Here is a 15,505-nt window from a genome sequence, read left to right as displayed (position 1 = left end):
TTGGAAGTACTCGACATACTTCCATTGGCATTTAAATTAAGCGTGGTGCTTAGGTTAAATAGCCTTCCTTAATCTGATTAGACATGGAGTCTTGTTTGGTTACTGAACTAAAAACTACTTGAGTAGACATTGGTATATTTTGTTGGACTAACCCCTGTAGGAAAACTTTCAATATCAACCTGGGAAGTCCTGAGATAAACTCACATCGGAGATGAAGAGAGAGACACATGAAGTGTAACAATTTGCACAAGAAGGACATAGCTCATAGAGAGATGATCCATGGAAGGAGACAAAGTACATAAATAAGATACACAACCATTATGAATGGGAAGCTTCCACAAGGTGAGATGGTACCATCACTCTTCAATTAAGGTAACATCTTAAGATATGTGACTATCACTTTTATAAGCTTCTCCTTGGTTCTAGCGTTCATATGAATAAAGAGACAAACATAAATTAACCAACCCAATTAATTCAACATGTTTAGTCCTTTAATCTTTTACTACCTTCTTGATCCCACACTCCTAATCATATAAAATATTGCACATTCAATCTTTGGAAGATATAAAAAAACATAAATATAGATAGATTATCTTTTCATTAGGTTGAGCGATCTGATCTTACAAATGTTTTAAATGCTACACTCATGATCTTATTATCTATCAACTTTGTCTTGCTCCCTATGCTTAAGGATAGAGAAGAATAAATATACTTTTGGTTCTGTTGGTATTTTCCACCAACAGGACCCATGCACTTGATCTCTGCCTTGTCTCTATGAGCAGGTACACTTCGAGCAAAACCTAAAGGAGTTTTACAACTCCCAGATTCCACCAAGTGAAGGGCTTGGATCTACGAGCACAAACACACTGGAGATACTAGAAACTACATCAACAACAACAACTACTACTACTATAACCGCCCTCAACAAAATCAAGGTTGGAATCAACAGAGGCCTAACTACTCAGAGAGGCAATCCAGGACGCCCCATCATCTCGATCTCCATCGGCATGGTGGACTTCCTAGAAGCACTCTGCGACTTTGGCTCCAGCGTCAACATTAAGCCCAGGCTTGCAGATCGGACACTAAGTTTCCCAAAGGGAATATTAAAGAACCTCTGCGTCCGAGTTGGTATCTTGTACGCCCCAGTGCTGCCAAGATTAGTCTCTACATCAAGGGGAGGAAGGAGACGTTTTTCTTCAAGAACAAGAATACACAAATCTCAGTTCAATCCCGACATGAACCAAGGAAGAGGACCAACAGGAGGAATAGGAACAAGCAAATGTGGACCGAGTCAGCTAAGATGGTCACTGCAGTTCAAGGAGGTCAAGATCGTCGACTTAAGTCACCGTTCCTGACCAAAAAGGACGACCCAGCTCCAGATGGCAGATTAGACATTCCGAAAGGGCGAAGGTTATTGACATGAGAGAAGACGAGTATGATCCACCCATCATCCTTGAGAGCCCATTCCTCAGCACCGTTAAAGCAATCATCTACATTGGAACCGGAGAAGTCCACATGCACTTCCCCTCTGAGAAGGTACGCCGCTATTTTACTCACCCTAACTATATAGTTGAAGACTCTAAGCAGGTCAGGACAAAAAGAAGACGACGCAACCGCAACCAGAGGAGGCAAATCATCAAGGACGAATGGGCAGACTACGAAGGAGAAGTGGTAAGGTCTGAAGACATACATCTTGAACAGGATTGTCCAGAGGAGACCGTAGCACCAAATCAGGTATGGATAGAGAAGAGAGTTGTACTAGAAGAGGAGGCGCCGCCGGAATCCTATGACGACTCAAAACACAAGGAGTCCCGTTCGGAGGACTTAAAAACACTGAACGCCGTGCCAAGAGGTAAACTTGGTAGTTGTCATTTTCCCTTCAAATTATTTATTTTCCTTAAATAGCTTGTTTAGTTAATCGGGTTCATACTATCTTGAAAAGAAAATAAAAATGCTAAAAAAACAGTAAGCCCCATGTGAGTATACGAGTGGCATAAAACCCATAAGTACATTCACTGTGGTGGCATAAAAATAAAATAAATATTTTTCTACTCTATAAAAATGAAAATATAAAAATAAGATTGTGATCCTACCAAAGAGAGTAACATTTATTGAGGAGGCTCAACATGATAAAGGCAAGATATTTATGCTAACACTTAACCAGTTCTACAAAGCTTTGTTGTCTATTTGAGCTCCACAGAATTCAAGGATCAAAGAAGACTAGTAGACGGAGGACATCCTAATCGCTGTCAGGGTGCTGCCGATATTCAAATACACCTCTGCCACCTGCTAGCTACATCAGAAGAAATTATGTCAAAATCCAGCTTGGGGGAGAGCCAGAGACAGAACCAGAGCAAATATATAGGGAGGCGAGCAAATATATAGGGGGACGAGTATAGAAGATATGCATGAAGATTACACTTGGCTTAAGCTCCATCACTTAAAAATAACTAACTTTGCATGTACTCTTAAAGAAAGTTTCAGGAGTTAGGGGGGCCATGGCCCCTGCTAGCCTCCCCTAGTTCCGTTACTGGAGAGAGCACCCCCATTTATCCAGCTAAGTGTTTCTACTCGCGTTTATACTTTACTCAAATAATAGAAAAAAAGAGATGCATAATCATAAAAACCCAAATAAAATTTTTTTGCTTATATATATCTTTGCTTAGTCTACTAAATAAATAAATAAAGTGTCTAGTCCAAACTGAACTTAAATGATAAACTCTTACATGGATATGATAAATAGTTGCTCTGCCATATACCTAGTTTTCAAGTTTGAGCTCTCTCTCAAGTTTAGGCATAACTGTTATAATTTAAACCTGCTCTAAACCTGAACTTGTGGGAAGAGTACTTGATCTAAAATCTAAGTCGTTAACGGATATGATATGGGAAGGTTGAGCTGCTGTTATCTGTTCCTAGAGATGCTAGAATTCTGGAGAATTTTATCTTTGAAAATCTTTAAAATAACACATGATGAGTTCCTGTATGATGAGAGTTTAAATTCCTACCACAGCCATATATACATGCTTGCTAGACTTTGAGCCACACATTTACTTTTTACTGCTTATGAGCATTGAGTGTGGTCAAGCTGTATAGACCCTTAGAGCACTCATAATGTAGACTTTATTATAGAGTCTAAAGTTATTTATTACCTCAAATAATATAAACTTAGGACACTCCCATTGTAGAAACCATCATGATTTCTATAAACATTAATTATAGTGTCACCTAAGCATTTTGCTGATGTGGCAAGAGGGTTATTAAAAAGAGAGAGTAAAAATTATAGAAACTGGGTCTAAGTTAGAAACCATGTCTACACAAAATCCAAGACATGAAGTGATATGATTGGTTAAGAATGGAGAGAGAATGAATGTGATTGGGTAAAAAAATATTCTATAGAGACTATCCATTGGGACCATAGTTTTTATATATAATGTCTATAAAAATTAATACATATAGAAACTATATATAGTTTCCAGAAATCATCATAGTTTCTATAGACATTAATTATAGTGTCACTTAAGTATTTTGCTGATGTGGCAAGGTAGTTATTCAAGAGAGAGAGAGCAAAAAACAAAGAAACTGGGTGTAACTTTGAAACCATGTCTACGCGAGATCCAAGACATGAAGTGATATTATTGGTTGAGAATGGAGAGAGAATGAATGTGATTTGATAACAAATTTGTCGAGGGTATCAGTAAGGGGTACCCTAACTAACGCATATAACGAGAGGACCCGTACGTAAATCGAGGCCCCTCACTCGACGCCCCCCGATCGCACGTGCGATTGTCAAAACGAGACGACGACCATAGCCTCGAACACGGAGAGAGCGTTGTGCGAATCGACCAAGGCTCGCCAGAACAACGACCGTCGAATACGGAAACTGGCTCATACGAATCAACAGGCCTCGAGCGCAAGGACGCCGTTCGCCGCCTCACGCGGATACGGGAACCAGGGCATTTAATGCGCCTTCCGCGTTCTCACCTAACCCGACACTCACGGGAAGCGTGATAGGGAGCAAGTACCCATCCAATCGCCCCTTTTTGCAGCCTTGTCCACCAGATGAGCCAGAGCGTCGCAGGGCGCAGCAAGACGGTCGGAACGTCTTGTCACAACCCCCCTCGAGACGCCCAAAGTCAGTGCTCCTATCAGCAGGGCTTTGCGCGGCACCGGACCCTCGAGTGAACGCGTTCCTTCCCCAAGAAGGGTCGGGCGGTGAAAGACAGTACCTCAACCACCCTAATGTGACTGCAACCACGACGTACAGGCGTGCCCACGGTTAAGCCAATCCAGGACGGCGCGCAGGAGCCGGATTCAGAGGCACGCGTAATCATCATCCAAGTACTGAGTAACAAGACGGTTCGAGGCCATGCCGGTACGGATGCCTCGAGTAGGTCAGCGTACCATACCCCTATCGACCCCTACTCTATCACCTACGCCGTGTAATCTAGGTCTCCCCTTGGAACTATAAAAGGGGAGGCACAGGAAAGGATAGGGGGGACAAGACATATGTAGAAGAACAACCATACTTCATCTCCATCCATCCACAATACCGACTTGTATTCACCCCTGTACAAGCACTTAGGTGCAAGATAATAAAAACATCTCCCCCCCGCTGGACGTAGGGCCTTCTCTTGCCCGAACCAGGATAAATTTTTGTACCTTTCTTGCATCACCATCTGGGAAGGGGAACACGCACACAAGTTTTACTCGTTGGTGTGACCCCCCGGGGGGAAAACACCGACAAAATTATTGTATAGAAACTATCCATTGAGACCATAGTTTCTATACATAGTGTCTATAGAAATTAATAGGTATAGAAACTACGTGTAGTTTCTAGCATTGGGAGTGCCCTTAGGAGCTTGTCATGTGGTTAAAATCAAGATTCACTTGCACGTTCACTCACACATGCTACTTCTACTCCGGTAGTACGCATCCACATATATCCACTCACTTCCATCTCCAGAGCCACCCAAAAGTATTCTACTCCTAATCTGGGAGAGAATAGCCAAAAACATTTCTGTTTTTCCCTGTGAAATAGATGCTCGAGTTATCTTGGTTACTACCACTTGCTATATTATTTTAGGAGATGAGTGTTCTTAAAAAAAGGATACGAGGAAATAAAAAGGGGCAAGTGCCGGGAACCTCGAAGAAAAGAAAAAGTAAGATGAGAGGTAAAAATGGACAAGTGTCCGACAGTAGAATTAGGGGTACAAGATACCCACCTGAGAGGAAAGAAAAAGAAAAATAACATCTCATTCTCCTAAAAAAGCTTAAAGGTATGTATCCTCTTAAAAGAGCAAAAGTAGAATTAGATTTTCACCATTGTTATCACCATCATCACCATACACCATTCACTCGCCACACATGCACATCTTGATTTGACTTATTGACTTGTTCTTCTAGATCCATGGTTTGACTATGCAATAAATGTCTTGTAAGTATGTATTATCTGTCTCCCACCTATGAGCTCCAGATATCAAAACCTTATTAGAGTAGGGTGAGAGAGAAGGCAATATCACTATGCCTCATTCCAAAAACACCACATACTTTGAGAGAAGACATACACCATTATTGCCTTGGAAAGGATCCAGAAATACCACAAAAGAGATATTTGAGAGAATCATATAAGAAATCTTTGAGTTTTATTTGAAAATCTGCAAAAACTCCAGAGCTATAGCTGATCAAGAATAAGAGACATGGCGCTTGACTAGACTGTTCTATCTTTTAACTGCTCAGGACACAAGTGACGGTTGCAAGCCCCATGGTGAAAGGTAAAACGAGTAAGTTTTAAGTCTTAACAGCTTACTCTAACTCAGAGATGGGATCTTGCTTGAACGCATGTGTACTTTTAAGGCATGAAACCACTGCAGAAACTTTTGAGTCTATCCTTGCTCAGGGACGAGCAAGAGGTAAGCTTGGGAGAGTTTGTTGACGGTCCTTAAGTACCAAATATAATTATCAAATAAATAAAGAAAAGGATCCAAATGCAACCAACACCCAGACATAGGGTTTTATCTGATAGAATTCCACGAGTTTTGGTGTTTGTCTATTTCTGTAGGGGGTTATCAGGAAATATGGAGGAAAGGCCCACACGTTGGGTTTACATAGAGGTATTAACGTGCCGCGCAATTTTCGATCATCTAGAAGAGTCCAGAAGCCACGGGAACGAACGGGCCCGGGGGCAGGGCTCCTGCCCTCCCCCCTTGGGCGCCCACCCTGGTACAAGCACCAATCATAGAATGGAGTACACCATTACAAAGATCTCGTCGAGCTGATCGAAATACATATATTATTTGCTATATTTGGAGTTCGGAATCAAGAGATATTAATAAAAGAAGGACTCCACATAAAAGAGACATAAAAGAGCTGCGGGATTAATTGGGCCCAAATCAGATTTTGGTCCATTAAGGCCTATGTGCATTTTAATGAGATATGGTGGAAAGTTTAGTACCACATCGTCTGCTGAACCAAAAAGGCACAAAGGAGGAGGCTATATAAGCAAGGCCCCTGGCCCTTGGAGGAGAACACATCATTATAGAGTTGAGAGGTGCCCTCGAAGGATAACCTTTCCTCTATATAGAATTAGGGCTTAGCATCCAATGTGAGATTAGAATTAGTTCTTCTAAGTTCTTCTAGATTGAGAGAGATAGAGTGGAGGTGTAGATCGGAGGAAGCCTGGCCTGTCGGTGTCTACTCCGAGGTTGTACCTGCGGGATCAATCTCCTAACCCGAGGCTTGCTCTTAGGATTCTTCAGTATTTTGACTTCTAAATTCTAGTAAGTTCTTGTTCTTATTGTTCTTTGGTTTATGAGTTTACTTTAATCTCTTTCGGTTGAGTTTAGAGTAATCATTGCTAGCGTAAACGTGGTGTTTGGGCTAGGGTACTCATAGATATCCCCTGTCTAGCTGGACCGTGGTAGTAGCGAGGAACGTGACATTTCCGAGTTACCTTTGTAGCCCACATCCCGTTAGCAGGATCGATAGGGTTTATAGGTGTGGGCCGAACATCCTCTGTGGTGTCTAGATTCTGTGAGCCTCTCCAATAGAACAGTAGATCATCCTTACCAAGGTTAGAACGAAAGTGCGGTTGTAGTCTTCTCTATACATCGCTCACATCGAATCATATTGTTTGTAGCCTAAAGGGTAGTAGCAATAGATTTGGTTAGTCAGATGCACGCTTTCTCCCAATGGTAAAAATATAAATACGATACTCTAGATAACCTCCCGGGTGAAGTGCTCACCGATATCCGTGCGCTTGCGGATCATTTCCTGATGGCGTTACGAAATATCAACAATCATCTTGTGGTCATCACCATCATCACAATGATCATATCTTGCTTCATCACTTGGCATGTACCAACTTATCTAATTCACACAATTAACATGAAGGTTATCACTTGGGTTTCATCAATTATCTAAAACCAAACTTGGGCTTTCACCAACCATGTTCAGCCATCTCCAAACTCCTAATTTGGTAGGTATTGTTGTTGATCATATGCCGACCTAATTGCAGCCCTTCTTGGCTAGGCATAGCACCATCACCTGAACCCGTTTCCAAATTGAGCACCATGACCTAAACCCATTTCCAAATCGATCAAATATAGAATGTCCATCTCTTGATCGCCAAGAAAACCATCAGATCTTACCACATAGGATCCTGTACATTGTCATCAATCTGAGCAATGTATCCTTGAAAAAAAAACTTCTCCAAAAATACCTAGAGTCCACTGTGGCTTTCACCATCATCATTACTTCTTCTCTGCCAAGTTTGCAACGATCACTCCGATCATGATTAAAAACATCAATTTGATCATGAGTCGAAGCCACCATCTTTAACCATGACGTCTTCTACCCGTTGAACCTGGTCGTCATGTGTGACCGACCCCTATCGAACAACTGGCCATCAGCTGCTATCAACTCGATCTCCATATCTGGAATGATCCTTGTTGATTGCAGCCCATTGGATGGTCCAAGCCTCTCGCTCAAAGTTTCCAACTCCATCGATCGAGTCATTGATCACCGCCATGCTCCACCTTGTGCCATGTCCTTCTTTGGACACACCCGTGCGATCCTTCCATGAACTTCTTCTATGAATCTGACTCTTATACCACTTGTTAGAGTGCACGGTTAGTACAAACCCCAGCGGATCTACTAAACAATAATCAATATAAAAGAAAATATGCAAACAATAATGGCACCAAGGCATGATGTTCCTTAAAGAGGTTCGGCGATGTGCTTAATCCTTGGGGAAATGACCATGAGTGCTCCTCCCCATAAAACAGCAGCTATATCGGCATCTGGTCGATCCCACGGTCTTGCCACAACCCAAACCAGCAGCCAAGTCATCTCATGGTTATAACATGGGTGACCTCATACTTATGGCCTCCTAGGACATAGAGTTCAACTCCAACTCTATCCCAGTCCCTAATACAACTCAAGTCCAAAGTAACTAATTGTACATATATTCGACACATATCAAACATTCCAAGCTTGCCTACCATGTTTTGTTGCTGCTGCTGCTGGCCTCTCGCCCATAGGCCACGCTAGCCTCTTGTCAGCAACAAGCAAGGCTACCTGTCATTTTCCTGCTGATCTCCAACGTGGCTCCGTTTGGTCGAGTTTTTGTTCCTGGCAATCTGCCACTCCCTCCATACTCAGTTTAATAGACGTTTGTGACAGGATTGTGGTAACCAAGGAAAGATTAATTAGAGAGTAGTTTTCTTTATTTGCCCCTATTAAATAAGATTGCGCGTGGAATCTAGGCAGATGATTTCCTTAGCTTGATTGGTTAGCTTCTTGAGGCGTGAGGCTGTTGATTGTAGGTTCGACTCCTGGATGGGCGCTATTTCTTAAGGGTAGTTTGCACTGGACTCCTGCATGGCACTGGACGTTCGCGCGTGCGTTGCATGGCCCTGTGCGTGCCCACAGCCCCGTCGCTCACGCACACTTTTTTCGCTGGCGCGCGTTGCTGGCTGCATGCCCGCCATTTTTTTGTTTTCGCTGCAGCGCAACTGTGCCCGCTTGTTTTTCTCAGAGCGCGCGTTATTTTTACTAGTGCGTCTGACCGTCTTCTCTCCGTGCATTGCTATTTAACCGCCTATGTCCTGCTCCTTCCTGTCCACTCTCTTTCCATCCGTGCATTACTTCTTTCCATATCATATTCTCTCCTTTTCATATAATGCAATGGCTTCCACATCACTTGGCATGAGAGGAATTCATTCCCTTGGAAGCAGGCCTCTCCGAAGACGCCGCCGGCATGGAAGATGCCGCAGCGAGGACACTGCACCTCCTCGACAGAGTCCGGCACCTCGTCGACAGAGTCTGGCGGCTCCACGTTGTCCAACGCGACGGAGTCTGGCACCTCCTTGATGGAGTCTGGCACCACCTCGACGGAGTCCGGGGGCTGCATGCTGTTCAGCGTGACGGAGTCCGGCACCTCAAGGACGGAGTCCAGATCAGCCTCGACGGAGTCCAGCGGCTCCATGTTGTGCCGGGCGACAGTGGCGGAGCTCATCAAATTTGACGCCTAGGGCCACTATCGAGACTAATACCGATAAATAACAAAACAAAACTCAAAGATGCATAAATTAAAATGATATATCAATTTTATATTTAAATCCATGATATAATTGATGGAACATGAAAGTAGTTTTATAAAATACCTAACTAATTATGATACTCTTCATTGTGCAACTCTACAGACTAGAAAATTGACAATAAATTAGCAATCATGGTTCATGGAGACCAAATATCTGGTGATACAGCCTGCAGCTTGCCTGAATGCCTAATGGTGATGCAGCCAAATTAACAAGTGATTTGGGAATAGGATTTGGGAATTACCAAGCTCGATGACGATGTAGGCTGCAGCACAGCAGCACAGCGCCCTAGGGCGTTTGGCCTCCCTGCTTCCCTGGTGTCGTGGCGCCACGTGACCTGCTGACGAAGTGACGAGCGAGAGCGGCGATGGCGCCCGGTGCCCGGTGGAGTGGAGCAGCGAGAGCGCGACCTGGGGCTTTGGCGACAGCAACGCCGCACGCCTGCGACGGTAAGTCGAAGTCGGAGCCTTGGACGAGTACCGCCTGCGCGACGGTTCGAGTTTAGCATTCCAATCGTCATTCGCCAGTTCAAGACCGAGACATCTAGGGAAAATCTGACTGCCGAGTCCAGCGTCTAGCTGCCGCCAAACGCTTGCCTTGTTTTTCTGGGCTGAATGTATAGAGATTTTGACCCAACGACTAGGGCCAGGCCAAAAACATACCTATACTCTATGGGAAAATTTGGCCCACGACTAGAGCCGTGGCCCTAGCGGCACCAGGCCCAGTTCCGCCCCTGCCGGGCGAGAGCGCGGCGAGTGTGCTGTGTTGTGCCAAGCGAGAGTGCTGCGAGCGAGAGTGCAGCGAGCGTGCGGCTCCACGTTGTGCCGGCTGGGCGAGAGTGCAGCGAGAGTGCGGCGACCGGCGAGCGTGATGTGCTGTTCTGGGGGCTGAGTGCGTTGCCGGGCGGCGATGGAGGGCAGATGGAACGGCGCGCAAGTAAATGAAGAGCACGCGTGTTTTGCTGTGCCGACGCTAAACGATCGAGGTGCGAACCGAGGAGACGCGCGTGATAACTGCGAGCGGGCAGCGCGGAAGATGAAAGGCAAGCGACGCGCATGCAAGCAGGCTTTCGCATGCAGGAGCATTCACGTCCAAAACAGCCTCCGTGCGCTGTGGACGTCAAGCTTTGTGAAATCTCGGATCCTGGCTAAAACGTCATTTAAATCGGGTATGGAGGGAGTATTTGCTTACCAACAATCACTTGATGCCTCGCAGACGCACGCACGATGCGCCCAGTCCATAAAATCCAAGCTGCCGCCGCCAGCCCACGAGTGCTGATCTTTCCCAACATCAAGATTGCTCCGAATGTGCCCTAGTTTGTTCATGTACTACTGTGCTGGCCACCGTTGAAATTTGCACAAATTGCGCTAGAGAAGAGTTAGAAGGCGTTGTGCCATCGCCAGGTAACTGGGAAGTTGTTCCGACCGTATTAGCATTGTCCCATAGCATGATCATGTAGGCTGTAGGAAATATACCGTCGGACGTTCTACATCTACAAGTCCAACCACCTTCCATCCTGACATTCTAATTTTGTCTATGATCCGCCGTCCCATGCCGAACTCTGGCTGTTGACTTTATTTGGTGTTAGGTTTAGTCCCATATCGGTAATTGATGATAAAGGAGCATAACATAAGGCGGGGGCAATCCTCACCTATCAAACTAGTCTTTTGGGTTGAGTTAAGCTGGCTAAGGCTTCATATGTTGTGGGCTCCGGTGGATCCAAGCCTGAGGAGCTGACAGCTCGTGGGTATAACGAGCTGGGCCGGATTCTGCTGCGCACTTTAACAAGTAGTATCAAAGCCCATGGTCAGAAAAAATGAAAAATCTCATGAGTCACATGGTGATGGAGGAACCTGTTAACGTCTCGGAGGTCACACGGATTATGTGTGATATGAGCGTTGGACTCGGGGCCTGCAGAACATCTTTGGGAGATCACATGGTGTAGTGTGATGTGAAGAGTTAGGCTCGATGTGTGACGGGGGAGATTGTTATATTTAGTCCCACATCGGTAAATGACGGTGGAGGAGTACAATATATAAGACGGGGACAGCCCTCACCTATCAGGTAGTCTTTTGGACTGAGTTAGACCCAATACCTGGGTATATTGTGACCTTCGGTGAACTTGGGCCCGAGGGGCTAACGGCTCATGGTAACCAGCTGTGCTAAATTCCACTGCACACTCTAACATTTGCCATTGGTGGGCAGTGAACATTCATATAGTTCCTATCTGTTCCCTTCCCTCCTCTAGTTAGTCCAAGCAATTTAGTGCTTGTTTTTACTAGCCGCAGCCTCCTTAACGGCAATTTGCTATCTGGCTTCCACCATGCATGTCTATCTACATACAGATGCTTCAGGTGAGCGGAGCTCTCTTATGGCAAAGGTAATTCCCAGCAATTTTTATCCCTCAATCATTCTGTATCATGAGCATATCAAAGAAAAAGACTTGCCTCCGCCCTCGGCGGCCGGAGGAAGAAGAACAGCTACGCACGATACGAACCACCTGGCCTCCATGCCTGCTACTTTATGTGGCCGTAGTATGGGCCCTTTGGCCTTTTGGACTACGGCCTGCTTGCTTGCTCGCTGGACTATGGGCACCCACGAATACGAGCTATGTTCGACTTTCGATTTCAATGAATCGCCGTTTCGTGCCCTCGTTGGGCCGGCATCTGTGGCTCCGCTGTTTGCCCGTCTCTGGCGGTGCTGCGGCCGCTCGTTCACCGTGAGTGCTAGCGATGAAAACGTAAGCATATTTTCTGATCGTATTCGAGACCAAATTCGTTTAGAGGAGTTTAGATAGGTCTGTATTCGAGTCTGAATATTCAACATCCGATACCGTATCCGTATCCAAATACTTAAATCGTATATTTGTGATGTCGACATCCAATCATATCTTATCCGACATGGTTGATATTATCCGTATTCGAATTCGAATCCGACCAAAAATATGAAAACAAATATGATATCAGTGATATCCGTCCGTATCCGATCCGTTTTCATGCATAGTGAGTGCTAAGCAAGAGTCCTGGCGACATCATCGAGTCGGTGACAGCGGCAGCTGGCAGCGTCTCCCTGAAACCTGAATTACTGAAGGCCTGAATCGAGCCGAGTGTCAACTGCCAGAAACCAATCTCCGACTGATCAAGATCCGATGCAGCTTGGCCATACCTTCAATTTAGTGAGAAATACTTGTTAGCTACGTTATGCATTTTGTCATTTTTTCTGTCCTCCTCCACCGCACAGGGGATGAAACTCACAGTCACCCAGCTACTATTCAGCAGCAGAAACACCATCGCCTTGGCATCAGTTGCAAGCGTTATGCACGTTAATTAAGGTCAGCCCACAGATCACCTGTTATATCCATTATTTTATTGATCAAATATTATACTGATGTCAACATAAATCAACATTCTCTATTTATTCCTCAATCGATAAATTGTATCTTCCATATACATCTTGGAGCTGCTAAAACTGCCATTCAGTCTCTGTAGTTATGTATGCTCATCATTCCATCATATGGTAAGTTGGTAACGATGTTTAAAATGCTTCATGTTTTCTAAATTTTAACTTAATTATTAATTTTGACTAATCCCTGTTCACACTGTTTTCCAAATTTTAAACAACATAGAGATTAACATTCGTCTTTTTATGTGCCATGTGCCACTGTTAACTTGATTAATAGCAACGTAAATATGTTTTTAATTTATAATTTGCTTAGTTTAACCACACGCCATATGCAATTCGATTAGATGCTCTCTCATGTTTATTTCTTTTTTAAAGATAAAGTTTAACTCGCCAAATAAATTATGTAATAGAGTTTATAAATACAACATGATGAATAGTTTAAAATTTAAAATATAATTTGATTGATCTGAAGTAATGAAACATTATGTAGCTTTACTCAATTAAAATAAACCAAGCATGTATTCTTTTCTTTTTGGTTATTATATAAAGTCTTTGGTAGTTGTTTCTTCTTAACCGTATAGTCAGCTACATTCGTTAGTTAGTTGATGTTAAAAGCTTTGTTCGACTGGCAGAGGCGGAGCCAGAGAAATAAATTATGGGGGCCAAAGACAAAGGAAAGGCATGAAAATATGACCTTGAAGAACTTATTTTCTTTAAAATAACTACTTATATATATTAGTAGTTAAAGTAGAAATATATACAAAAGTTATTGACCATAGGGGGGGGGGCCTTGGCCCCTGCTAGCGCCCCTAGCTTCGCCACTGTCACTAGTATAGAAAAGCTCTACGCTGGCGGTGGAATTTAATTTTTACCGGCGATTTGAATTAAAGAACACCTATAAAAAGAAATCGTGGACCCAACTCAAAAACCGCCAGTGAAAATCAATTTTCACAGGCGGTTTTCCTAACAAAACCGCATGTAGAAATCATGTATTTCTACAGGCGGTTCTCCTAAGGAACCGCCTATAAAAATCATATTTTGAAATTAAATTTTTTGAACTTTCCAAATGACATCGTTTGAAAAAATCATCAAAATAAAAGTTGTAGATCTTGAAAAGTTATGAAACTTTCTAGTTGATAATTTTTTCATTTGAAATCATCTTGTCGTCGAAAACTACGTTTGAATTTCTCAAATTTGAAATTCAAATTTTGTAAATGACCTCGAATGGAGAAACTACCAATATAAAAGTTGTAGATCTTGAAAAGTTATGAAACTTTGTAGTTGACAGCTTTTCCATTTGAATCCGTTTAGGGTCTCAAATAATCAATATATGCTCGGTTTAGGCTAATATGTGGGGAACCAAACTCTAATATAGACACAACTGAGTGATAGCTGGGGTGGTAAAGGAGGTTACGCGCGAGGGCGAGGTCTCAGGTTTGAATCCCACCGACCGCGTAGCACGTGATTTTACGCGAAAAATGCGTGACTTGCGACTTGACGGAGACGGGCGATTCGCCAGTGGGGCTTTTCCTAGGATTAAAATCTTTTTTTTCTATTTCTAAAAACCGATTTCATATTTTCTAGAAAAAAATTTCTACAGGCAGTTGACATAACTAAACCGCCTGTAGAAATGCATTTCTACAGGCGGTTCTTAGTTACCTGCCTGTGAAAAAAAAATTATTTTCACAGGCCACCAGCACAGGCGGTTCGCCAAACCGCCTGTAGAAAGGGGTTGCGAACCACCTGTATACCTCTGTGTACTTGTGCATGTTGACTGGTCTATTATTTTTTAGTGGCTTTCGTTTGTTGCTTGTATTTTTGTCTATGCATGGTGTTTGCTATGAGTAGAAGACGAACCGCTAGTGAATGCTGAAGATCAGAAGGTGATGACCAAAAGCGAAGTATTAGGAAGTTTGAGCAAATGTAAAAGACAAATATAATATAAGGCTCCTTGTTATCTAATAACATTATAATCATCTTTTCATGTGCTACCTATTGGATTTACGCATATGGGTAGTTCTTGCTAGCTCCTCTACTTAACGATGAAAGCTCCATAATATTGGCAAATAGCATATGCAATGATGTTTAAAATGTGCTCTTTAGCAACATGGAATCATAAGGACTTATTTGTCAGCAAAATCCGGGACTTACATTATACTAATGAGTGCTATATAACTCTAGCTTTAGTCAAGTATGATGATCTTTTCTAGCTTGTTAGTGGTTACCTTTATGGCACAAGAGGGATGTGTTCTAGGTTGGGTGTAGTAGTGCAACCTCCGTTCTTAAGTGTATAGAATGCGCGGAATGTGCCTTAGGAAAAGGGAGCTTCACATTTGCAGGCTACGGAAACATAGAGACTTAGACGACCTTTGAAAAACTTTATAGTATATCCTTCCAACCTTCCTTGGTAGTAGGTCAAGAGGCTGATCACCTTGGGTGAAATAGTAAATCATGGCTTATGATAAAAATGTACAACCTCTGTACAGTGTAAAACTGTTATAACAATC

The sequence above is a fragment of the Sorghum bicolor genome, chromosome 6 (assembly GCF_000003195.3).
Source record: "Sorghum bicolor cultivar BTx623 chromosome 6, Sorghum_bicolor_NCBIv3, whole genome shotgun sequence".
NCBI lineage: Eukaryota > Viridiplantae > Streptophyta > Magnoliopsida > Poales > Poaceae > Sorghum > Sorghum bicolor.
This window is presented reverse-complemented; position numbering follows the sequence as displayed.